This window comes from Podarcis tiliguerta, assembly GCF_965153285.1.
Source record: "Podarcis tiliguerta genome assembly, chromosome: 7".
Classification (NCBI taxonomy): domain Eukaryota; kingdom Metazoa; phylum Chordata; class Lepidosauria; order Squamata; family Lacertidae; genus Podarcis; species Podarcis tiliguerta.
The window spans coordinates 69,918,500-69,944,148 of NC_139540.1; the positions used below are offsets into that span (position 1 = coordinate 69,918,500).

Here is a 25,649-nt window from a genome sequence, read left to right on the forward strand (position 1 = left end):
GAAGAAGAGGAGGAGGAGGAGGAGTAGTTTGGATTTGATATCCCGCTTTATCACTACCCGAAGGAGTCTCAAAGCGGCTAACATTCTCCTTTCCCTTCCTCCCCCACAACAAACACTCTGAGAGACTTCAGAGAAGTGTGACTAGCCGAAGGTCACCCAGCAGCTGCATGTGGAGGAGTGGGGAAGCGAACCTGGTTCACCAGATTACGAGTCCACCTCTCTTAACCACTACACCACACTGGCTCTCAGATCTACTCTCTGTGCTACTTTCTGGCAGGCTCCAAAAGGGTTCAGGTAATCAAATGAGCCATGTGGAGCATGGAAGAGGTGGTTGGTTGGTTGACTGGTTTTTACTTCACCTCCCTGCCCTGGAAACGTTGAAGTGTGTAAGGCAGGTTTCTAGTTTAGCCACTGGGACACTCTCATATCCAGCAAGAAAATAGTAAACACACCCCTGTCAAGACAGAAATACCTAGATTCAGTGGGATAAAGGCAGAGCAGATTTAGACTCTTCTCACACCTAGGGATGTGTAGTTCCACAAGACATCATCATGCACACAGACCAGTTCCCCCCCTCCATCTGTCCAGTGAAATTTGCAAAAATTGGATTTTGCTGGTCCTTCATCCCCCATCCCCACCATGCAGCAAATGATTTGTTCTCCTACAGTTCATAAAGCTTGCTGCTCAAGAGGAAGAGGATTGTGGCAAAACACACACACACAAAAATCCACACCCCCCCCTGTCAAACCAGTTTCCATTCTGAAGTAGATATTCTGGTACACTTCCTTTTCTTGGGAGAATGGGCCTCTCTATAACTAAGAAGTTGACCAAGTGCAGGTGATTTGCTGCCATGATAGCTAATGTCAGTGGCATTGTTTGGAAGCAGTCATGTCAGTATAATGTATAGTATGATAACTTACGAATAAAAATTTCAATTTGTAGAACCAGCCACCACTCATTAATTCACCACAAAACATAAGACAGGGGTAGGCAACCTAAGGCCCGTGGGCCGGATGCAGCCCAATCGCCTTCTCAATCCGGCCCATGGAAGGTCCGGGAATTAGTGTGTTTTTACATGAGTAGAATGTGTCCTTTTATTTAAAATGCATCTCTGGGTTATTTTTGTGGCCTACCTGGTGTTTTTACATGAGTAGGATGTGTGCTTTTATTTAAAATGCATCTCTGGGTTATTTGTGGGGCATAGGAATTCGTTCACTTTCCCCCCAAAAAATATTGTCGGGCCCACCACATGGTCTGAGGGACGGTGGACCGGACCACGGCTGAAAAAGGTTGCTGACCCCTGACATAAGATGAGGAGGTTAGTTCCAAGATGCACTCTGGGGTGCCAGAACACCCAAAACTCATGCATATATGCAAATGTGGACAATTTCTCTGACATCCCTACTCATGCTGAAAGGCCTCTGATCTATTGCTGGGCAGGGTGAGGGCGGGGTGGAGATCTCCATTACTTCTGAACTCTGTGATAGGAACTTGATGGTCCCTAGCCATACTTTGACATTCCAAAACAAGAATACAGCTAGGCTATAGTTATTGAAAATACTGTGACCCTAATTGCTATCTATATCTATGTTGCAATAAAACACAGTACTTAATCTCTACTTTGTAAGGCAAGTTGTGGAAAGAATGAGAATAAAAGATATTGTGGGAAGAACCTTTGAATGTGGTGTCTATTTAGCTAATATGCAGACCCTTCAAGTGTCCCTATTTTCCAAGGACAGTTTCAAATTTCCAGAAGCCATCCCAGTTTCTAATTTGATCCTGGAATGTCCTGCTTCTCCTTAGGATGCCCCTCTTTTTATTGGAGAAATGTTGGAAGGGGTGGAGTTAAGCGACCCCTGAGCCAAGGAGGTAAGTAACTATGCATCCTTTAGAAGACATCTGAAGGCAGCCCTGTATAGAGAAGTTTTTTTTCAAAAAATATTTAAAGTTTTATTATGTTTTTATATATACTGGAAGCCACCCAGAGTAGTTGGGGCAACCCAGTCAGATGAGTGGGTATTATTATTATTATTATTACTATTATTTCACTTGGGAAGACAGGTGAACTAATGTCAGTGTACTGGAAGTGGCAAACATCACTAGTGTCAAAGCAATGATGCTTAAACATCAACTTCATTGGACTGGTCATGTGGTTTGGATACCTGATTATTGTCTTCCAAAGCAACTACTCTATTTCCAACTTAAGAATGGAAAGCAAAATACCGGTGGACAACAAAAGAGGTTTAAAGGTGCTCTCAAGGCTAATCTAAAGAAATGCACTATAAGCACGGAAAATTGGGAAACACTGGCCTCCGAGCGCTTCAGTTGGAGAACAACCTTTACCAAAGGCATCATCGACTTTGAAGAAGCAGCAACTCAGGATGAAAGGGAAAAACAAGAGGAAAGCACATTTGGCAAATCCTCACCATGATCAACTCCCACCCAGAAACCTTTGTCCCCACTGTGGAAGGATGTATGGATCCAGAATTGGCCTCCACAGTCATTTACCAACACACAGCTATGAACATATTCATGGGAGACAATCTTACTCAGCTACAAGTGATCGCCGAAGAAGAAGAAGATAATGATTAAATAGGATGTCCCTATTTTCATCGGAGAAATGTAGGAGAGTATGTAATAGTCATCAATGGCACAGTTCAGAACCACGCAAGCCAGACTCCAAACATACAAGCCTCCAGGTGGAATGCCTGGAAAATGTTGTGTTTGTGTGACAACAATCTCCCCATAGAACAATGATTCTTGGCCAGATGAGTGCATGAGCCTGCTCTAGTTTAAAGAATATTTGCAGATCTCCAGCTTACAATGCTTTCTATACAATACAAAGTGACATGGTCCTTACGAAGTGCACTGATGGTCTAATATTGGATGAGAAAGTGAACAGCAATCAAAGTGCAGGTATGGGTTTTTGATGTGCATTTTCAGTGTAGCTTAACCAAAACAAGACTGATGCATTAAAATGTCAGCTTCTTATAAAACGCAAAACTGGCGCTGGAGAAAGAAGATTTCTGACAAAATATATTGCAAAATTTATAAACTTAGTAGCAAAATCATAGTGTGATATTATGGAATGTGTTAATATAGGTCCAGTATTTGGAAATAGTACTGTGGGGAGGTAAGGGGCAACAAAACAAATTAAAGGACAAAGGAAGAAAAATTGCAGTTTAGAGACTCTAGGTCTTTTCCGTTCCCTAATTTACAGGAGGAAAGAAAACAAGAAGAAAAGTACTGTATAAAACAGAACAACCTATGTGTAATTCCTGAGAGTCGTTAAAGTACCGTTGAGGAAAATGTGTAGCATTACTCTAAGGTGCATAAAAGGTACTACAGACACATGAAAGCGAGGTGGGAGCTTTCTGTGGGAAAATGAGCACACTCCTCACAGTTCTGAATTACTGTACTTTAGCTAATATTGTAATAGGAAGCTGACAGCTGAGAAAAACCAGACACAGGGATAAATTATCCCATGCCAAAACAAAATATGTTCACACTGAAATGTGTATTTTGGAGAGAGAAAGAAATCTTTCAACAGATGCTTCATTTTGGGCACTCTTTACATTACAGACCATATATATTCCCCAGCAACTACTGCATACATTGTACATCACAGCCAAATTGCACTCAATAAAACATCACATTTTAGCAACTCACCTCGTCAAAGGCTCTTTTTGTCAACATTCTTCATCATGTCTTGTTTTCCCCCTCACATTTCCACGTTCATTCATCCATCTGTAAGGAAACCAAGTGTAGCTCTATCATGCTGTGGAGCAGGGTTAGGAGAACTTAATGGGTCTCAAGAGAGTCTTGAGTCCATGGAGTCTAGTTACTTTTGAGGAAGCTGATAGCCCGTAGGGGCAGAAATAAGTCTTAAAATCTGACAAAAGGAACAGATGAGGTGTTGAACGCATGGCACGATGGGTATTTGTTTGTTTATTTATTTATTTTGCATTTCATTGCTGCTTTTTTTGCATCAAAAGATGGGAAACACAGACTGGCCTTTGTCCAGATGACATGCTCCCATCATCTCAGTCCATTGAATGACAAGCTACATGAACAGGCTAAGTAGCTTTGAACTCATGTAAGGAAACTAATATTTGGAAAATAAATAAACCAGCAACAACCTATCTACTGAAAACTTGGGGGGGGGGGAGAAACATATTTTAAAACCTGCTTATAGAAAAAAAATGGAAGAATGGCTGACTGGGTAGGCCCATTCCATGTATTCAACACCTCTGAGAAACAAAGTTCAGGTGAGAGCCAACTGTTCCTTCTCTGGAGGTGATGAACACATATCATGGTGAATTACAGTATAGCTATGGAACCTACTGGGTGGGAACAGGTGGCTACTGCTAAAGAACTTGTTGTGATATCTGTTACCCAAACACTGCCTCTGCTGAGGCATACTTCTGTCATGTTGGATAAATGCTGATGGGTTTTCCTACACAGCTGCCAACACACACCTCTTGCAGAGGAGCATTGGAAGCAAATGTTGCCACATACCTAGTAGAACATGCTGTAACACGTTAAGGAACGAGCAATTGAAATTTTCCAGAAGCAAGCTGTGTGCAATCCCAAATCCAACTTGCCAAGGATGAACTAGTCACTTTCTTCCTGGGTAAAATGAAACTAAAAATGAATCTGTTTGATTGGTCGAATCCCGTGGATGGATACATTAAGTGCTCACTTCACATCCAAAGCATGCCATTCTTTCTCAGGGGAATGTAATGACCAAAAAATTGGCAAAATTAATTCATGCTGCCTATGGGTTATGGTGGGGATGCGGGTGGCTCTGCGGGTTAAACCACAGAGCCTAGAACTTGCCAATCAGAAGGACAGCAGTTCGAATCCCCGCCACGGGGTGAGTTCCCGTTGCTCGGTCCCTGCTCCTACCAACCTAGTGGTTCAAAAGCACATCAAAGTGCAAGTAGATAAATAGGTACCGCTGCAGTGGGAAGGTAAACGCTGTTTCTGTGTGTTACTCTGGTTCACCAGAAGCAGCTTAGTCATGCTGGCCACATGGTCAGGAAGCTGTACGCCGGCTCCCTCAGCCAATAAAGCGAGATAAGCCCCACAACCCCAGAGTCGGTCACGACTGGACCTAATGGTCAGGGGTCCCTTTACCTTTACCTATGGGTTATGGTAGAGTTTTTCAACCTTTTTGAGTCCATGGCTCCCTTGGCCAGCTGCATTCTTTCTGTGGCACCCCTGTGGGGCTCAGAAGCCCAGTTACGTCACCCTTTGCCTGCACAGCTGGCAGCCCCTCACTCTTTTTTGAACACCCTCCCTTGTGAAGTGTTCCTTCAGCCGCCTCTCTTCTCCTCTCTCCTTAGGAGTCCTCTGGGAAGCCGCTGCTGTTGCCCCTGGTCTCTGAGCTGCCTCTCCCCACCCCAAAGAGAGGTCCCTCCTCACACTGCCCCACAGGGGCCTGGGAAACACCCCCTGGCCAGCCCCAGAGGCACCATTCACCTGGGGCGCTTGAAGCCAGGGCAGCTGCAACAAATAGTCGTGCAAGCCTCTGGGAGGCAGAGCCATGAGAAGGCATCAGAGGAAGGGAGGGAAGGAAAGAGGGACAGTGGCCAGTGTTGTCCACGGCACCCCTGACCATCATTCAAGGCACCCCAGGGTGCCATGACACACTGGTTGAAAGCCACTGGATTATGGAAATAACCTTCAGAATGAATGAAAGATCCATCCCAAGGACTACCCTATCTAAATGAGAAGCACATATTTAGCCACCAAAAATGCTTTGAGGTCAGAAACTCTAATTTCAGGAGTTACAGCCACTAGGAGCAGAACCTTAAAGGACAACAGTTTTAATGACACTATTCAGCAGCTCAAATGTCAGCTTTTGTAAGGGTATTAACACCTTGTGCAAGTCCCCTGGTGGAGGCCTATGGACCACTGAAGGGTATCAAAAATTGCCCTTTCAAAACAACAACAACAACAACAACAAAAAAAAACAGTTTCACCCATGAATGGGCACCTACTAGTGGACAACATGGCACAGAACAAATGTCATTAACACCTTTCTGAACACTGACCACCAAGGATAACAACCTTGCTACCATTTATGTACAATAACAACTTATCCTTAAACAAAATCTTAGCAGACTGGAAGTTGAACTTCTGACATTGCTATAGATACGGATTCTTTCTGAGCACTTCAGCTTCTGGTGCACAAATCTCACTCTCCAGGGCTCTTCTCTGGTGTCAGGTTCTCACCTCAATACACTATTTCCACCCATAAACTCAGGGGTGGACTTGGGCAATCTTTCATAATATGGCGCCCTGAGTGAGACCAAAAGTTGGTGTCCCCCAATGGACCTTCTCAGTTATGGATTTTCTCAATTTTGCATCTGCCTACACCACCCAAAATCCTGTGTGGCATAAACCACTTGGGCTGCACAATGTGTGTGCTTTCTTTCCACCCCAACCATGTTAAGAAATCAGATACTAAGGTTATCTCTGGAACTGCTCACTGACCATTTTTAATGCTCACTATTTTTATGTGTAAGTGATCTTTTCAAAATGTTATTCCTGCTCTCTGACATAAATGTTTAATAGCCAAGATCTCCTCTGACAAATTCTGGGTGGGTGGGGGGAAATAAGCCCCACTTGCCTTCCAAAAGGGCATTAACCTATAATAGGAAGAAATTGAATTTCTCAGAAAAGTCTGTGGAAATGTCTAAAAGGAGGATTTGACGGAACAAAAAAAATTAGCTAAGTGGCATATTGGGAGAGGGATTAAAATTCTAAGCAACCTTATTTGCAAAAGCTGTGCTACATTTAATAGACTTTGGCATATAAAATATGTCAGTTAAAACACAAGTAAAAGATCAGATGTCTATATACTCCAAACTGGTGGGTGGAAAATTAAACAATCCACTTAGAACTTTTGAAAAAGGTCACACATAACACAAGGTTGCTTTCATGCATGCTATTTTCTATTTCAGACAAAACTAACAAAAACATATAAATCAGAGACTACATTAAATAATCTGAGCTTGTGCTTGTCGTTTGCTTCTCTTATTACTGTTGTCACTTACATTTCCATTTCAAATCTTATGAGTTTTGTGGCAATAGAGAGAACTTCAAATGGAGTCTAAAGGACTATCATGAAGGAGTTATGCAGGTATAAAGTTAATGACACTGCTGATCACCATTCATGCCCCTAGCCAAAACCAACACAGTACAGTGGTACCTTAGTTTAAGAACAGCTTAGTTTATGAACAACTTGGATTAAGAACGCTGCAAACCCAGAAGTAGGTGTTTTGGTTTGTGAACTTTGCCTTGGAAGCAGAACATGTTCTGTTTCCTGTTGAGTGTAAATTGAGTCCCCCGCAGCTATGGGAAAGCACGCCTTGGTTTAAGAATGCTTAGGTTTAAGAATGGACTTCCAGAACAGATTAAGTTTGTAAACTAAGGTACCACTGTACAAGACTTAGCCACTAACCAGGAGCAAGAAAAATAACCTGAACCTGTTTTTTTTGTGTGTATGGGAACAATTCATATGCAACATTTCCCCAGAATTATAGTGATGCCAAGTCAGTTCTTGAATTATGGTGCATTATGGCAGGCTAGCATATTGCAAACTTGCAGAAATGTGCATAATTGTCATGGAATAAGACAAGCACATCAACCCACCATAGTATTAATTATAAAAGGTAAAAGGTAAAGGACACCTGGATGGTTAAGTCCAGTCATAGGTGACTATAGGGTTGCAGTGTTCATCTTGCTTTCAGGCCGAGGAAGCCAGTGTTTGTCTGCAGACAGCTTTTCTGGGTCATTTGGCCAGCACGACTAAACTGCTACTGGCACAATAAAACACAGTGATGGAAACCAGACAGCATGGAAACACCGTTTACCTTCCTGCTGCTGCGGTACCTATTTATCTACTTGCAGGGATGAGAACCGCCAACCTTCTGATTGGCAAGCCCAAGAGGTTTAGTGATTTAGATCACAGTGCCACCCACTCCCCCCATATCCCAATTAACTATGCCTTACACTGGCTTACAACCTGAGCAAAACTGCAAGATGGACAAAACAAATAAAAAGAGAGAGTGTCATTATTAAGGTAACTTTAAAACTCACGGAGTTTTCTTTTCAATGTGGAGTAATTAAACCTCTTTTCAGATTGCAGGTGAAAAGGTCAAATATCAGAACGCTTGGAGTCTCAGGGAGGCCAAGGGACAAGACAATGTAGCACTGTTGAAACTTCTCATTAGTCCTGTGCCTGAAGCTTAGACAAGCCACCCAATGATATTTTCTGGCACCAATCCTGCAATTAGGAATGAAACCACCACAAAACAATGTCCTCAACCTCCAGAGATGATCGATACCAGAGATGGTATCAAATGCCACTGAGTGAACAGAAGCAACAGGGTACCACTTACCCTGATTTACTCCTGCAAAACGTAATCCATCAGGGCAATCAAGATTAATTCTGTCCCCAAGCGAAACCTGAATCCACACTGAAATGAGTCAAAAAATGAGTTTAATTCAAAAGCACCTGCAGCTGAATCAACACTACTCTCCCAAGCACCTTGCCCAAAATTTGTGTACATCAGCTTGCTCCTTTCTGCTGCCGAGCTTCAACCATGCCTGCTAACACTTTCCAGTATTCCAGATTTGTTAAAAGTGTTCCAGTCCTTTCTTTTCCTTGCAGCCCTTCAATTCCAACACTTCAAGTCTCTTCCCCCTTTCCCGTATTCCAGCTACACAAACACATGCCCTTCACTTCTCTCCTCAGCCTTTTAACCAATCAGAGGGAGAGCTGTGAGCATCCATCTGCCTCAAGAGACAATAGAGTGTGCCTCTTACAGTGAAGTCAAACCTCTGCAGCACCCAAGTGTAGAGCTGCCAGACGTCTGGGATTTCAAAGATGGAATTGACATCCAGGGGGGATTTCCAAAAGGCAGCTTCATCCTGCTCAACAGCTTTGGGGTTTGTCTAAAAACAGCTCAACAATTTCGGTGGTTTTCTGGTTTTTACTTTTTGAAATATGGCAACCCTACCCAAGAGGCTCGTATACACTTCTGCTTTTCTCATGCCTAGAAAACACGGGCCTGAACCACTTATCCTGTTTTCTAGGCATGGGTCTGAGCGGTTTTGCCGGAGGACCTGCTCTTTAGTGCTAAATCAGAACCAATGGCAATCCATAGAAAGCCCAATTGCCATTTGTTCTGGTTCAGCATGGAAGAGCAGGTTTTCTGAGGGGTTGGAGGAACAGCATGGCAAAGGGAAGTGTGGTTGAGCTCCATAAAAAAATAAAACAAAAGATAATCGTGAATTGTGATAGAATTAAAACAATATGAAAATCAAATCTATTAAAATAGATAATAAAAACAGCATAGTCTTATTAAAAGCCCTTTGCATTAAAAAACAACATCAACCAGTCAGTTCCCAACGGTCTGTTGGAATAAAACAGTCACCTAACTGCACCTTTAAAACTGCTCATAGTAATGCAAGGTAAAAGCAAGGTAAAGCAAGTAAAGCAAGTAAAGGGACCCCTGACCATTAGGTCCAGTCGTGACCGACTCTGGGATTGCGGCGCTCATTTCGCTTTATTGGCTGAGGGAGCCGGCGTACAGCTTCCGGGTCATGTGGCCAGCATGACTAAGCTGCATCTGGTGAAACAGAGCAGCACACGGAAACGCCGTTTACCTTCCTACCGGAGTGGTACCTATTTATCTACTTGCACTTTGACATGATTTTGAACTGCTAGGTTGGCAGGAGCAGGGACCGAGCAACGGGAGCTCACCCTGTCATGAGGATTCAAACCACCGACCTTCTGATTGGCAAGTCCTAGGCTCTGTGGTTTAACCCACAGCGCCACCCACGTCCCCATAGTAAAGCAGCTGATTGGAATTGTTGCTTATTATGATAGATAACTGTTTTAATGTTGGGTGCATTTGTTCGACTTCAAGGTGAAAGTTATCAAGTATCATCTTAACTTCCCTTTTGTTCACGTAGCCCTGTGATATTTAGATATCTGTGCCATATAGTTCACATGTAAATGTCAATGCAAAAACATGCCTTGTTGTGGTATTTCTGCCGCAATGCAGGAAGCATCATAAGGCTTCCCCACACACAATAATTTTGTGCAGCATTTTAAAAAGGAGTGCTTCGTTATTACATGAGGCATATGCCCTCTTGAGATCTGCCGTGTCCAGATAGGAACATTTAACTGTTATTAATCAAGCATCACAGAAACAAATGTATTTTTGTTGTTCACATGTGCTTCATATTCTGTGCATGTCATTAATATGAAGTAATATTCCTTTCTAACTGTTAATTAGAGGTGTGATAGGAGATCAGATAGCAGCTGGTGAATTATAAGGCTCACCGTTAAAAAACTGTTGTTATCAAAAGAAAATGTTCCATGAAGATTTAACACTTTGGTAGACAAACAAGGCACCACCCCTAGCGCATCTGTCTCTTTGTTATGGAGTCAAACGTTTCTCCCAGAAATGTATATTTCCAGCCAGATGCTGTTGGCAACACAACGTGCATGAACTCATGAGTTGGAAGGGGATCAAGCCCACTAGCCATGTCTGTCAATGCATGTGCCCATCACACTTCCCAGCAGCAATGTAGTTTTGATGGTCTAGACTAGAGGGATTGTGAACAGCTTTGGGAGGATTTTCAGCACTGAAAAGTAGCAAGCAGGTAGAGTGGGGAAAGTACCATACTGAGCCAGTCAAACAGGAGGCAAGCTCTGGTGCTTACTGATGAAAAATACAGGGATCTGCCATGTTTTGTTTCCACTGGTGATCCACTGACTCAAACCCCAGGTGGTGGCAGCTGAGAGAGGATGAGCTAAATGTTTTAATAAGACAAGTAACGGTTTCCTGGGAGGTATTACACACCTCCAGGCTGCTGCCAGATTCTACCTAAAGCAAAATTTTAAGATGCATTTGGAACATGGGTATTGGGGCTGAACATCCAAGCAATTTTGAAGGAATACAAAGTAATTTAAATAAGATTAAATAAGGAGACAAAAACGGTGGCTATTTCCATTGCACCCCCAGGCATCAATACAACAATGTGTGCTAGATCTTTTTAAATGCCCCAAAATGTATATATATTCCCAGTATATTCACCATTTTGGGTTTCCAAAGGTCTTGCAAGCTGATGATACAAAGGCAAAATAGAGCTCACTTTAAGAAGTCCGTTACACATTTCACTTTGTTGAGAACCTTTGAAACCATAAGTCTTGCCCTGATTATGCACTATCAACAACACTGTGCTCTATTCCCCTTGTAGATGCCCAGAATAATAAGTTCCGACCTGGTGAGCCTAAAATTGCTCTTTTTACATATAAGACATTGTATCAAATCAATCCAGCCTATGCTATTGACCTTATTATTCCCTTAGCTCACAATTGCACCTTGAGGTCAAGCAGCCCAAGTCTTCTGCTGATACAATGGCTCCTATTTATCAGTGTAAAGACATGCGGATTAAAGCCTTGGAGTTTATACAGCCTTGGAGCTGCTGCAGGGATTTAATATAGAACTCCTTCCGCACTGGCTTGTGCAGCGTTCAGACATGGGCTTAGGGTTGATTTGATTAATTTGGCTCGTTCTCAATTCACTGCCGCCAAGGGCAAAGCAACGGCAGAGATGAAAGCATCTAAAATAGTTTTGCACGGTGCTTACTAGAAAGACAGTTACCTCGAGATGTGTTCTAGGGGGAGGATGAGCAGCGTTTCCCAGCCCAGGCAGAGATTTTAAAATTGTTCATTTGTAAGTGATCTAGAAGATGGCACCCAGCATGATACTTACTACCTTGGTCTTTTGCTCCTTGGGCCGATACATGCTAGAGACACCCAGCGGCGGAGCATATGCCCACACTGCCCAGGGCAGGCATGCTCCCAAGGGGGAGACGGAGGGTGCCAGATAACTGCTTGGGTGCATAGAGCGGCATGCGCGCCCTGCAGCCAGGGGCAGCGTGAGCCACCCATGGGTGCGGACCAAGCCACCAACGGCGGACATTCAGCATGCCACCCACCCATGACTCCCAAGCCTCCCTCGAGCTATCAAAATGAAGGCGGAAGAGGGGAATGCCGCCGGCAAAAGGAATGTCGCCGCTCGGGGTAGGCTTAGGAGTCGCGAGAGGGCCGCACGCCAAATGTCACCCCCCTCAGAGAAGACACCTGGGGCGTCCCACCCCCACCGCACCCCCCTTCCTCATCCCCTGGGGACACCTGACTTTATCCACAACCATACTGCCAACTTCATTTCAGAAGAGAGGGATAGGGCAACTTTATCCACGATGATTTCTGCTATAGGCCAAAGTCCTTTAAACCACAGAGCCTAGTATTTGCCGATCAGAAGGTCGGCGGTTCGAATCCCCACGACGGGGTGAGCTCCGGTTGCTCAGTCCCTGCTCCTGACAACCTAGCAGTTTGAAAGCACGTCAAAGTGCAAGTAGATAAATAGGTACCGCTCCGGCGGGAAGGTAAACGGTGTTTCCGTGTGCTGCTCTGGTTCACCAGAAGTGGCTTAGTCATGCTGGCCACATGACCCGGAAACTATACACCGGCTCCCTCGGCCAATAAAGCAAGCTGAGCGCCACAACCCCAGAGTCGGTCACGACTGGACCTAATGGTCAGGGGTCCCTTTACCTTTACCAAACTGCCAGCTTTCCTACTGCAACTCACCTCTGTGAATGTTAAAGAGATACAAACTTATTGTGCATAGGTGTTTAAAGAAAATGGTGTTGCTGCCCTCCCAGAAGTCTAGTACAAGAATTATTGGTGTATAGATTTACCTTGTAGCCAAGAATGATTCAAAATTTAGCCTGATGTAATACTTGCAAAGTTTTGAGATGATTTCCAAAAAGCACTTGTGCGTCATTGCAAATGCAAGGCATGCATTCCCTTTATGCATAGCCTTCCTTGCCATTGATTGATGGGATTTAGAAGCCGAGTTCAATAATAATTAAAGGACAAAAAAAAAGGAGGCCAGTTCTAATTGTTTTGAGGTTTTGATAGGAAACTTATTGAAAGTTAAAAGGCCCTCTTCTGACACATAACTGGGAGCAATTAGCTGTTGCCGCTCTCCTTGAAATCTCTGGTGCATTTTCCTGCCCCCATCAAATTCAGGCAATTCAGGGAAATAAGTCTCAACTTCATTTCTGTCACATAAAAAAACGTTGCTCTTGAGAGATCATCTCCCCCACAGCCTTTGCATACAAGTATGTGAATGAATTCAGGGGAAGGTTTAATTTTTAAACATGAAAGTCAGCCCCAAATACTTAATTTGGGCACAAAACGTAGCATGCATCAGCTTTAAAGGCTTTGCAGACCATCTGTTGATTCATACATAGCCAGTATTTACACTCTTGGCCATATGGTCATACAAACATTTCATGCCTGTGGTGGACATGTCACATTACACTTGGCAAGTGGCCTTTCCCAAACTCCAAGAGGTCACAGTCTTTCATGCAACTTGCTCCACTCTTCTGGGCAGGAATCCAAATTCTCTCTTTCCAGAGTAAGACAAACAGCCTGCATTTGTTCATAATGTGTCATTTGAAGTAGTAACCATTCCACAACTGACATGCTCTAACTCTGCCTCCACCTCCACCCAGCATCCCACTCTACTCCTGTCAATCATTCTTCCACTAGGTCTTCTGTTACTTGCCTCATATCAGATGTTACATTGCTCTCGTGGACCAACAACATATTAGAAAGATAAAAGACAGCATGAGGAAGCTCTAATGTTTTGCAAAGTAACTTGATTCCTGCTATTTTAAGACGAAGGGGGGAAATCGAGGTAGAAAAATACATTAAAGCAGGCATATGCAAACTCGGCCCTCCAGATGTTTTGAGACTACAATTCCCATCATCCCTGACCACTGGTCCTGTTAGCTAGGGATGATGGGAGTTGTAGTCCCAAAACATCTGGAGGGCCAAGTTTGCCTATGCCTGCATTAAAGTTTAAGAAACCCACAGCAGGGCTACGGAGGGTGGTCTCAGAGAGCACTCCAGGCGTGGCTTGCGGCAATACTGGGTTTGCTTTAGTCTCTCTAAGTGATTTGTTTGTTTCATGTGCTCAAAACAATTTGATGCATTTTAGTCACAAAGCTATGGCTGTCACCATATTACCTCAATAAGCAAGATATACCTTTCGTTTGGCATTCTGGAAGTCATTTTTTTTTTTTTTAGTACATACAGGTGTTTCGTATCTCTTGTCATTAGCTTAACGTTGCTTACAGAGTTTCCTTGAATGTATATATACAAATTTATGATCACCGACAAGAAAAACAGATTCAGAAAGGAACTATTTTATGGTGGGGGGGGGGGATGCTGTATCTGTCCCTAGACATAACTTGGTGAAACATTTCATCTCAAAGAATACATTGTAGTGCAAGGGGGAATCGAACACACCTTGGACATAAGAGAACTGCAATTGTATGCAGAATACTCTCATTTAAGAGAGTTGTTGGAGGTTGGGGTTTTTTGGTTTTTTTAGATCATGCATTCAGGTCTGAATCAAGCACAAGGGGTGTTTTATTCCTTGTGAACAGCTTGACAGTTGGACATGACTCCCCCCTCCCTCGAGAAGCTACAAAGAGGCAATACTAATTTCTGTAGAACAATAGTGCAGAAATCGAAAAGTAGATATTGGAATCCACACTTCTCTGGCCTCTCTTCTGTCAGACAGCGCATTAACAGGTTCAGAAAATGTGCCTCTGGACTACATATGGTCCTATTTAGGTGAAAATGGATTCCTGGGCTCCTGGAACATGGACATTATGTGATGGGAATGCTTTCACTTTTAAAAGGTCTGCAAAAACAAAGGGAGATAAATCACATCACATTTTCAGAAGCCAAAGGATGTCTAACAGCATAGCACTATTCACTGGAGTAATAGCCTTTGCTCTTGTCATTCCTCCGAGTTCTTATCACTGCTATTTTTATACAGACACATCTTTAAAGGGAGAGGTAATTAATAAGCACATACTGGGACCAGCATTTTCTCTCCAGTATCCAATGATAATCCACATTGATAAGTGCAAATGGATGCAAGGTTGACGGTGAAAACAATGCCAGTGTTCATTCGGGTTCTTGGTGGCTTCTGGCAAGCTCAATGGGCAAAGTAAATGGATGGCAAATTAGAACATCATTGAGGGGCACGGGGCTGATAGTCTGGAGGTTAGCAACACAAGAACAGGCCTTTTCTGTGGTGGCTTCCCATTTGTGCAATGCTCTCCTCAGGGAGGCTTGTATGATGCCTTTATGACCTATTTTTAGGCACCAGGAGAAACTGTTACTCTTCAGCTGAATAAACAATGTATGGCCTTTAAAATATACAGGACTGACAAGATAGGGTGGGAGAGCTGGTATAAATTACTGGGGTTTGGTGCTCTGGGTGGGGCCCCAGCGCCCAATTATCTTGCAACTATTTTATGTAATTCTTTACAAAATATGTCTTTCATGTTCAATGCACATACAATTATGAATAACGGTTTGCAAGCTTATGGCATGCACTGAGCATTTCCAAGAATTCACAACTCTACACGAACATTCGCTTTTGCACTTTGACAGTACAACATTGCAGTGTCGTCTTATCATCATTGTATGTTTTGGCAAGTGAACACCATGTGACTGCAACAAAGATGTTGAGTGGTACACATTATTGTGGTGCTACACATACAAGTTTAAAGTGTACTGTTAGTTCAGCAACAATCGTCTGGGTGCTTATGGAACCTCAGTTTTTGAGCATCTCAGAAGCCGAATGATTCGGATCCCAAACGCCGAAAACCTGGAAGTAATTGCTTCTGTTTTTGAACGTGCCTTGGAAGTTGAATGGCTACCAAGGAGTGTTTCTCCATTTTTTCAATGGATTTTGCCGACCGCTCATTGATCCCCAGTTTCTGAATGTTTCAGAAGTCAAACGGTCTTCTGGAATAGATTATGTTCGAAAACCGAGGTTCCACTGTATTATTGACATTCACCATTGGGATCTTAATATCCCCAACAGGTACAAATACTATCTTATTATTAACATAAAAATGAGATCACACATTTATTTTATATCCCAGAGTAAGGATTTTTAGCTGGTTCACCCTTGCTGGGTGGGGTTTACTTTTCTTTTTTCACTGGGTCCCAAACCCACTCTCAGCAGCCCACTCTGTCTATGAAATTTTTATGGCGACTCTCCTCTTTTCATTGCTATGAGAGCACCCTTACACAATTCTAACCTACCAAGATGAACACAGCTCACTGAACTATCCTAGGAAAGTCAGCAGAAAATATGTAGTTTGTCCAGCCCCATGTCAGTTGCCATATACAGAGAATTGGGTTCAACTCTGTGCATTAAAAGTGTGCAAGTTTGCTACAGAATTTAAATGGCTTGGAATTTACTAGTACCTATGTGATACTGCCTGAGAACCAGCAATATGGATGACTTCAGGAAACCTGGTGAACTTCAAAACACTCAATATATTCAGACAGTGGGAGTTATCTCAGTTTAGGTGCACATTTTAATAAGGTCCCTTCTGAACAAATCAGATACAATATGAAGAGCCCATCAGCTTTTCTCATATGTTAACAACTCAAAGGATGAATCTTAAGCAATGAATCCGTTAGCTAGAGGGAAATGAACAAAGGGATTTTTAGATCTCCAAAATTCGTAGCCAAGAACAGACAACTTGTATGGCTCTGTGGGCTTTTTCTGCCTCAACTCAGCTGCTTTCTTGTTTTAACTCATGCATTTAGTCAGGTTATTGTACTCCTCCTTCCAGCAACTCCCACAGCCAAGCTGGTGCCAAATGTATTGCTCTGCTTTCCTTTGAACCACATTAGTGAGGTCGGGTGGGAGGTGTTGTCATCTGGGTAGCCCATACACACAGCCCAGGCTTGCACCCCTTGAAAGATCACATTGATGCTAATGCAGCAAAAACAACATGGGAGGCAGCAGTTATGAGTTACCGGTTCTACAGCCACTGCGGGTGTTGTGATTCTCCAGCGGTTTGGCTTCACCCCTGGAGGTAGAATCCATGGTCTCTTGAGACAGACAGACACCAACAAAAAATTCATCAGAGAATCATCATAAGGAGGTGAAGTTAACCCTCTTTATGAATAAAGGTTAAAAAAGCATTTCAAAACAGACGAGGCATCAGTCATAGTGGGCAGCAGCTGGTATTAATCTTGATCATATGTGCCCACTCACCTGAGTCACTCACAATGGCGCAGCAGGTGGCAGCTGCCAAACAGAATTAAATAACATTCTGAGATGGGCCATGAACCCGAGTGAGTAGCTATCAGAATGGATACAGCTTCCTTCTTACAGCACAGTTTCAGGCCAGACTACAAACAAGGTTTGCACAATCAAATTTTGAACTATTTCCTCCCCCTTTCCTAAGTGAAATCTTAATGTGCCATTCTTCTAAATGCCTTGTCAGTAGGTTTGTCAGCTCCTCAACAGTACAGCCGCCACCCTGACTGATGACATTTGCGCTGACATTGTCTGCCTTCATTGCTAGTGTAACTTCATGGTTTGTGACATTGCAATGACACAGTGGTCAGTAACCCCCCATTTTAAGTACTTATCTGCTCAGACAGCCAAGTTTTAAGACCCGGCCATTAATGTCATATTTATTGCAGTGTCGTCTCCCAAAATGTTAGTGGCCTACTTTTGACTATGAAGTCCCCCCCCCCCCCTTCTGCCAATATTTATCATACAGTTTCATGTTACAATATATCTCCCAGACTGGTTTCAGATGAAAGCTTTTAATGAAAATCAGTCTGAGTGTTAACGAAAGGTGCAGTGAGTTTCTTGGCAGGGAAAAGTGGCTAACAAATATGAAAAATAAATAAAGGCTGTGTTCATACAAACAGTTTATTTCAGGCTGACTCCTGTGTTTAATGAAGCTTTGTTTAAGGTGCTGCAGCCCTGATATAGTGATCACACACACGCACAAAAAACAACACTTAGCGTCAGTCCATCTGACAGACTTAAAATCCTGTTGCTCTTTGCTCTTTCATGCCATCAGATTTACATCCCTGGCATGGAGGACATGACATAGATTTGGTCAAATATACAAGGTAAGAATATATGGTGATGGTGATTATTCTTTTCAGCAGAACCCAGAATCAAGGTTGCTCACAAAAAGAGAATTCCTATAGGGAGATAAAAGGTAAAGGTAAAGGACTCTTGAATGGTTAAGTCCAGTTAAAATTGACTATGGGATTGTGGTGCTCATCTCACTTCAGGCCAAGGGAGATGGCATTTGTCCACAGACAGCTTTCCAGGTCATGTGGCCAACAGGACTAAACTGCTACAGGCGCAACGGAACACTGTGATGGAAGCCAGGGTGCACAGAAACGCTGTTTACCTTCCTGCCACAGCGGTACCTATTGATCTACTTTCACTGGAGTGCTTTCAAACTGCTAGTTTGGCAGGAGCTGAGGCAGAGCAATGGAGCTCACCCTGTCACATGGATTCGAACTGCCGACCTTCTGATCAGCAAGCCCAAGAGGCTCAGTGGTTCAGACCACAGTGCCACCCGCGTCCCTTTATAGGGAGAGATGAGCATGCCACACTACAGTGGTACCTCGGGTTACAGACACTTCAGGTTGCAGACTCCGCTAACCCAGAAATAGGACCTTGGGTTAAGAACTTTGCTTCAGGATGAGAACAGAAATTGTGCAGCAGCGGTGGCAGGCCCCATTAGCTAAAGTGGTATCTCAGGTTACAAACAGTTTCAGGTTAAGAAAGGACCTCCAGAACGAATTAATACAGGTACCACTGTATATGCATTTGTTGCTGAATTTTTGAGCAAACACAAAAGGGCAATACAATATTGTTGGCTTGTGTGACTTAATGGCACATCAAGCCACTTTAGCCTTCTTAAGTCTTTCATTATAAACTATTGTGATAACTGCATATAAAAATAATGGCAGAGACATGAAAACAACTATGGTGTGCTTTCATGTCACTGTGCCGAGGCAGACTAAAGACGCTATATTGAAATTGAGAAATCTGATCACTTTTAAGCCAATTTGCTTATTTTTCATGGGTTAGCTTCTGATTTGGGATTGACAGCCTGAAATTAGCTCTATAAAAACTCCATTAACATCAGAAATGTAACACTCCAGTGTGCAGCTGGGGCATCCCAAAAGAAGAAGCAACATTACTAATAAAATTTTACCAGAAGAATATGTAATACTAGAATGCCAATACATTCTAATCCCATCCAACTGTCTTCAGCACATGGTAATGATGCTGTCAAATATGCAAATATAGACTGTAGTACACATAACAGCTTCATTTAACTGTACTTCAGCAGCAATTTTAAAACATTTGTATAGAACAGCGGGATTTATCCAACACATCCCCAAAGAAGTTCATTTAGATTTGTAGATCTTTTAATTTACATATCCAGTAGTATGTAATTTAAACAATCTTTTTTTTTTTTTTACTAATTCACCATATGTTGCTTGGAAGCAGGGTTTCAATAGCTTCAACTAACCTTAAAGGTAAAGGTACCCCTGACCGTTAGGTCCAGTCGCGGACGACTCTGGGGTTGCGCACTCATCTCGCTCCATAGGCCAAGGGAGCCGGTGTTTGGCCGCAGACAGCTTCCAGGTCATGTGGCCAGCATGACTAAACCACTTCTGGTGAATGAGAGCAGTGCATGGAAAAGCCGTTTACCTTCCCACCGGAACGGTACCTATTTAACTACTTGCACTTTAGATGTGGTTTTGAACAGCTAGGTGGGCAGGAGCAAGGACCAAGCAACAGGAGCTCACCCTGCCGCGGGGATTTGAATCACCAACTTTCTGATCGGCAAGCCCTAGGCTCTGTGGTTTAGACCACAGGGACACCTGCATCCCACCCACCTAACTTTACCTCCAGCCTAAATCTGGACCATTTCATACAGTAGGGTTTTTATTGCTGTGCCATTAGAGATAGGGAGGGATCTGGCAAAAGGCAACTTTGAAGCAAAGGCATCACTCAATCACATTCCCTAGCAATGTGTGGATTGGTCTGGGGGTCTGCTTTGGAATCTGCACAGTGCTAGATCCTCTGTAAAACTTGTCCCGTGCCCAGGAAGCATTGGTTTGAGTGGTTTTGTGTTTGACCTGTACTTTCTAGGCACAGGTCTGAGAGGAGTACTCCTTGCCCTGCAACGTTTGCAGTGAAAACCTGCTCTTTAGCTCTAAAGTGGAATAAAGGACAATATGTGGGAAATCTGTTGCTGTTTGCTCTGATTGAGCACTAAAGAGCAGTTTTCCCCAGGGGAAAGCAATGAGACAAGAAGTGGTGTGAATAGCCCTTAAGTTCCTGTGACCTCAAGTTTTAACCTGTTGAGAAGTGAGAAAGATTTCCCTCTATTCAGTCTCTTAAATTTAATTAGCTTGATTTCTTGAAATAAATGTTGGTGGAAAAGAGAAAAAATGGAATGAATATTTTATTTAAGTCAAGGAGGCAGGCACACTCTTTTCTATTTTTGCATTTTTTTATTGCAAAAGCCTGGTAAATATTTTACTAATTGTTGTTTGTAATTTATACTGCTTTAGCAATTATCTTCGCCAATTTGTCTAAATGCATATTAGGAAGTTCAGGAAGAGTTTGGACCAATTACAGCAGACTCTTCAAGCTAATTACTAGTGTGGGTGAGTAACAACGGGTGTGTTGATTTTTTTATTTTTTTTTTACCATTCTCCATCAATTAATGATAAAAGAAACAGGGACAGCATGTGAAATGTGAAGCCGCTGTGATGTGTATCTGCAAACAATCCACAAATGCTATTATATCCCAGTGAGACTGATACACATGATGGCTAAAATGTCCCTAGAGCTGCTGGAGGGGTTGCAGTCAACAGGGCACTTATATTCATCTGTGGTGGGAGTGTCTACAAGTACAGTAGTAAGATTTTGAGTTGAGATACTCAAAAAGATGAATGCCATACTGTATCTGGGCACTGTCAAAATGTCAAAATCAATACTGCTATTACTGGTGGTTTTGGGGGAGGTGGGGTGGGGAACGTACTATTTAAGGAGTTGGTTAGATTCACGCCAGTTGCTTCCAGACCTCTAAGAACACAATCATGGGAGAGCAATAGGACTTTTACAATAGGTTTGAGGGGAACTTTGGAAAATTGCATTGAGAATCGCATGCATAAAATCCGCATCACTAAGGGACAAGCAAAACCATTTATATTTTTTATTTTTGCAGAATGGTGTAGGGTTCCTCTCCCAAAGACTGGTAAGGACACATCTAGCCCAATACAATGATTTGGAAAAAATAATAATAATTAATGATTCAAGTGTCTTGAAATTATCATCAGATAACATTTTCCATGATGCCTTAACTTCCTTTGTTTGACAAATATGAGAATATGTTTTCTTGAATATTAAATCAACAATGAGAAATAATATTTTATTAACTCAGCTGTCAGACCTGGAGTGTTCTTTGTTATTAGTATTTCTGTTTTGCAAATGTAGTTGTATAAAAATACTGCCTTTTAAAATTATCAAAGGGGAGGGGAAATTTCACTGAATTTCTCATACGTGGGATGTGTGTGTATTCAACTTACTTTACTTTTGAGGTAGCAGAGGACTTTAACAAGTCACCTTTTTCCCATTCAGCATATCATCTCTCTTATAACCTGCATTCTATAGCCTTCCTAGATATTCACATTTACTGAAAACCAAATAACATCCTTGCTGGGGTTTCCTATAAGCAGTGCACTTTTTGGTTTTTTTCTGGCAGCACACAACAGTACACAGTACCAGTACCTCGTCTGTCTGTCTGTCTGTCTGTTTGTAGAAAAGTAGCACTGCTTCCAGGAGATGAAAAGCAAAGGCTTTCCAATGTGCTGTTCTTCTGCCACAGATCTTAGGCCTTTCATTGCTGTATTCCTATGCTTCAGTTAAACCCAGGGAAGACATCATGAAGTAATTCCTCTCTTAGGACTTCCTCAGGTCAAAAAACAGGGACAGCCATGGAGGCTACAGAGCAATGGATGTATGCTTAATGGAAAGAAAGACTATACAGCCCCACCCCCACTTCCAGCCTTTCCAGTGTCACACCCACTGGAAGAGACAGAGAAGCAGAAGCCTTTTTGTTGGGAAAGAAAACTTTTTGAGAAACTGAAAGGTATGTTTTGCAGAGCACCCTAGAATTGATGCTTTTGAATTATGGTGCTGGAGGAGACTCTTGAGAGTCCCATGGACTGCAAGAAGATCATACCTCTCCATTTTGAAGGAAATCAGCCCTGAGTGCTCACTGGAAGGACAGATCCTGAAGCTGAGGCTCCAATACTTTGGCCACATCATGAGAAGAAAAGACTCCCTGGAAAAGACCCTGATGTTGGGGAAGATGGAGGGCACAAAGAGAAGGGGACGACAGAGGACGAGATGGTTGGATAGTGTTCTCGAAGCTACCAGTATGAGTTTGACCAAACTGCGGGAGGCAGTGGAAGACAGGAGTGCCTGGCCTGCTCTGGTCCATGGGGTCACGTAGAGTCGGACACAACTAAACAACTAAACAACAAAAGTGGTAACTCCACTCACTGTGCACATGCTAAATAGCTCTGTAGGCAAGCAAACATGCAATAACACCTCCCAGTACCCCGCCAGGCTGTTAATATGTCTTTAGGGAAATGCCTGGTAGATTTTTTAGATTAAGAACAGTCACAATCTGACTGTGTGATTTACAGCTATAAACAAGAAGGTGACATCACTTTGAATGATTAATGCAGAAGGGCGCGAGCGGATGTCATCTCAAACTTAATGCAGCTTTGCGGCAGTTATGAGATGACAACATGTTAGAAAACAGCACTGCTAAAATTATAACCGTGCTTCTTCCTTCCAGACTTAACACTGCAATGATCTTGTATTATTGATGCATTCCAAAACAGTATCTCTTTTAGGACTGGCGAAGTTCAACCACTTTCCCATCAGGAAACCAAGACTTGGAGATGCTGGTGATTTTTTGTTTTCTTTTACTCTGGATTTTTAATGGTCTTAGCCTCCCTGCTGCCACCCCTCCCCAATTCGAAAAGTAATATGCATTATGTAACTTATTTAACAATATATTAACTTGCCTTACAATGTGATAAGCCAATGCTGCTTTCTTCGGGAGCTAGGCTGCTCACATTGTGGAGTGGGGTCATGGACTTCTGCCCTGGTGGCAAAACCATATTTTCTGTAAGTCTTACATCTGAGGGAATCAGGGAAGCATTTCAATGGGACTTGGTTGAGAGTGACCTTCTATCATTTCTGCCCTTGTACACGCATGCACAAAGCTACCCTGTTCTTCACAGCCTTATGACATTTGTCCTTCCATAATTGTTTACAATTTAATTCACATATTCCTTTTTAATGAAGGCTTCCCAGCCCACAGGAATAAATGTGATTCTACACTGTTCAGCACCCCTTCATCTTACCACAAACCAACTCATTCTTCCCAGTTAAGCAAGAGTTTCTAAGCAGCTTTAGAACTCAATTTCCCTTTTTGCCTCCTGCTGTGCACTTTGTGCAGCAGTTTATTTCCTATCTTTAAACAATCTCTCCCTCCCTCGTCCTCTCAAGGTATTTGACATCTCAGCCATGATCAATTGTGAGCTTGCAGGAAAAGCTTGAGAACACACACAAAGACACTAAAGCGAAGTACACAAATGGCCTGGCCACAACAACTTCTAAGCACTTACACACAAGCTAACTTCTAAACTAATGGAGGGGGAAATTCCATATTTAGCATTTTGAGCAGCAGGATACTATATTAAAAGCCTTTCTGCTTTTGAGAAACTGTTCAGAACTGCAAACAGCGAGGAGAGATTTCATATGCAGATGCATAACCACAAACAAGAACTTATAGGGAGCTCATTTCTGTAGATAATAATGATAATCACAATAACAAAATGATAACATATGAAAGCTTGCTTGGTCACTTGTAACAAAAAAGAAAAGTCTCTAGTATGGAGATGGGTCACATACCCTCCAACAATTCTCCAATGAAAATAGGAACATCCTATTCTACATCAAGAATCTTCTCCCATGTAAACATAAAGGTAAAGGACCCCTGGATGGTTAAGTCCAGTCAAAGGTGACTATGGGGTTGCGGTGCTCATCTCGCTTTCAGAGTGAGGGAATCTGATGTTTGTCCACAGACAGCTTTCCGGGTCATTTGGCCAGCATGACTAAACCACTTCTGGCACAACGGAACGCTGTGATGGAAACTAGAGCGCACGGAAATGCCGTTTATCTTCCCGCCACAGCAGTACCTATTTATCTACTTGCACTGGTGTTCTTTCAAACTGCTATGTTGGCAGGAGCTGGGACAGAGCAATGGGAGCTCACCCTGTCATGGGGACTTGAATCACTGACCTTCTGATCGGCAAGCCCAAGAGGCTCAGTGGTTTAGACCACAGCACCACCCGTGTCCCTCTCACGTATGATCTCATGGCACACAAATGCATCATATACCTGTCACCTTGAGCCAGTTACATTATTATTAATTTATTTTTATCATTACAGTAGTACCTCAGGTTATGTTACCTTCGGGTAATGTAATTTAAAGTTATGGACGTGGCAAACCCGGAAGTATACATGGTTTTGCCATGCGTGTGTGTGCAGAAGTGCTTTTGTGCTCTGCGTGTGCGCAGAAGCAACACTTCCGAATACAGACTTTTCAGGGTAAGTACAGACCCTCAGGACAAATTAAGTTTGTATCCAGAGAAATTGCATACAGTATATATATCCTCCAGGCACCCTCTCCCCCCTTCCCCAGGAATCCAGACATGTAAGCTTATACACATAAGTTGACATCACAGATGTTCCTGCTCCTGTAAAAGGGTGTAAAAAACACCGTAAAAGGGTGTTCCTGTTCCTGTGCTCTTGACCATAAAAAGCTGTTACTGTATTCCTTATCTTGGGGTAAGAAGGTCACCAACTCTAAGAGCACTCCTGGCAGCGTTCCCAGGGGGCTGACAAGGTCTGTGCATCAGTGTGGCCGGGATGTAAGATAAGACCCAGATGTGTCATCCCTGCTCCACTTTGGAACTGACAAGGCCATTCATTAGATGTCATGGACTGATAAAGGAAAGAGCTTTGTTTATACAGCTGTGTTTCTGTTATCCATTTGCTCAAGAGCTCAAGTTAAAGGTTTTTAGCTAATGAACCCTTGGAGAAGGAAAAATGGGATTTTGGGGCCCGTTTCAGACTGACTGCACAGTCAGGTTTTTAGATTTGGGAACCCATTCCTTCACAGGGACTCAAGATAGATTATAGCTGAAATATTACTTCATTCCATTTTTCTGTTGAAGGTGTTGTACATGATCCCTCCCATCACACATTTATTCTTTACAACAATCCTGTAAGGTAAATGAGGCTCAAGGTGACAGCCAATTTCAACCTCCTCTCTGGAGGCGGGTGTTTGGGGGAGTATTGGGATACCATGGATTCCCTACAGACATTTGCTGCACTAGGTGTGGAAACCTTTCCAAAGATTGTTCCCAACCTCACCACCACCAGCCTCAAATGATTAATGTAGTTTGGCTGCTGGCTAGCAAGCTGCCATCTCAGAATTCTGCTGGTCATTCTATCCTTCATGGTCAATACATTTAACAACTTAGACTGATAATTTAATACACTGAACACAACTTTGCTTTT

General features: G+C 42.8%; 1 protein-coding gene and 2 long non-coding RNA genes across 3 annotated transcripts in view; 1 reads left to right on the forward strand and 2 right to left on the reverse strand.

Moving 5' to 3' along the window:
- The window catches only part of CDH10 (cadherin 10), a 376,032-nt gene that overhangs the window by 5,847 nt on the left and 344,536 nt on the right, over positions 1 to 25,649 (forward strand). The gene's annotated exons all lie outside the window — the stretch shown is intronic.
- Positions 19 to 23,934, reverse strand: LOC310681693. Its single transcript, XR_014513518.1, has 5 exons — positions 23,084 to 23,934; positions 8,412 to 8,489; positions 6,518 to 6,656; positions 3,670 to 3,747; positions 19 to 454 (listed from the first exon to the last, which is right to left on the reverse strand). It is a non-coding gene; the product is annotated as an uncharacterized lncRNA (long non-coding RNA).
- LOC310681731 lies at positions 14,317 to 18,688 on the reverse strand. Its single transcript, XR_014513560.1, has 2 exons — positions 17,199 to 18,688; positions 14,317 to 14,810 (listed from the first exon to the last, which is right to left on the reverse strand). It is a non-coding gene; the product is annotated as an uncharacterized lncRNA (long non-coding RNA).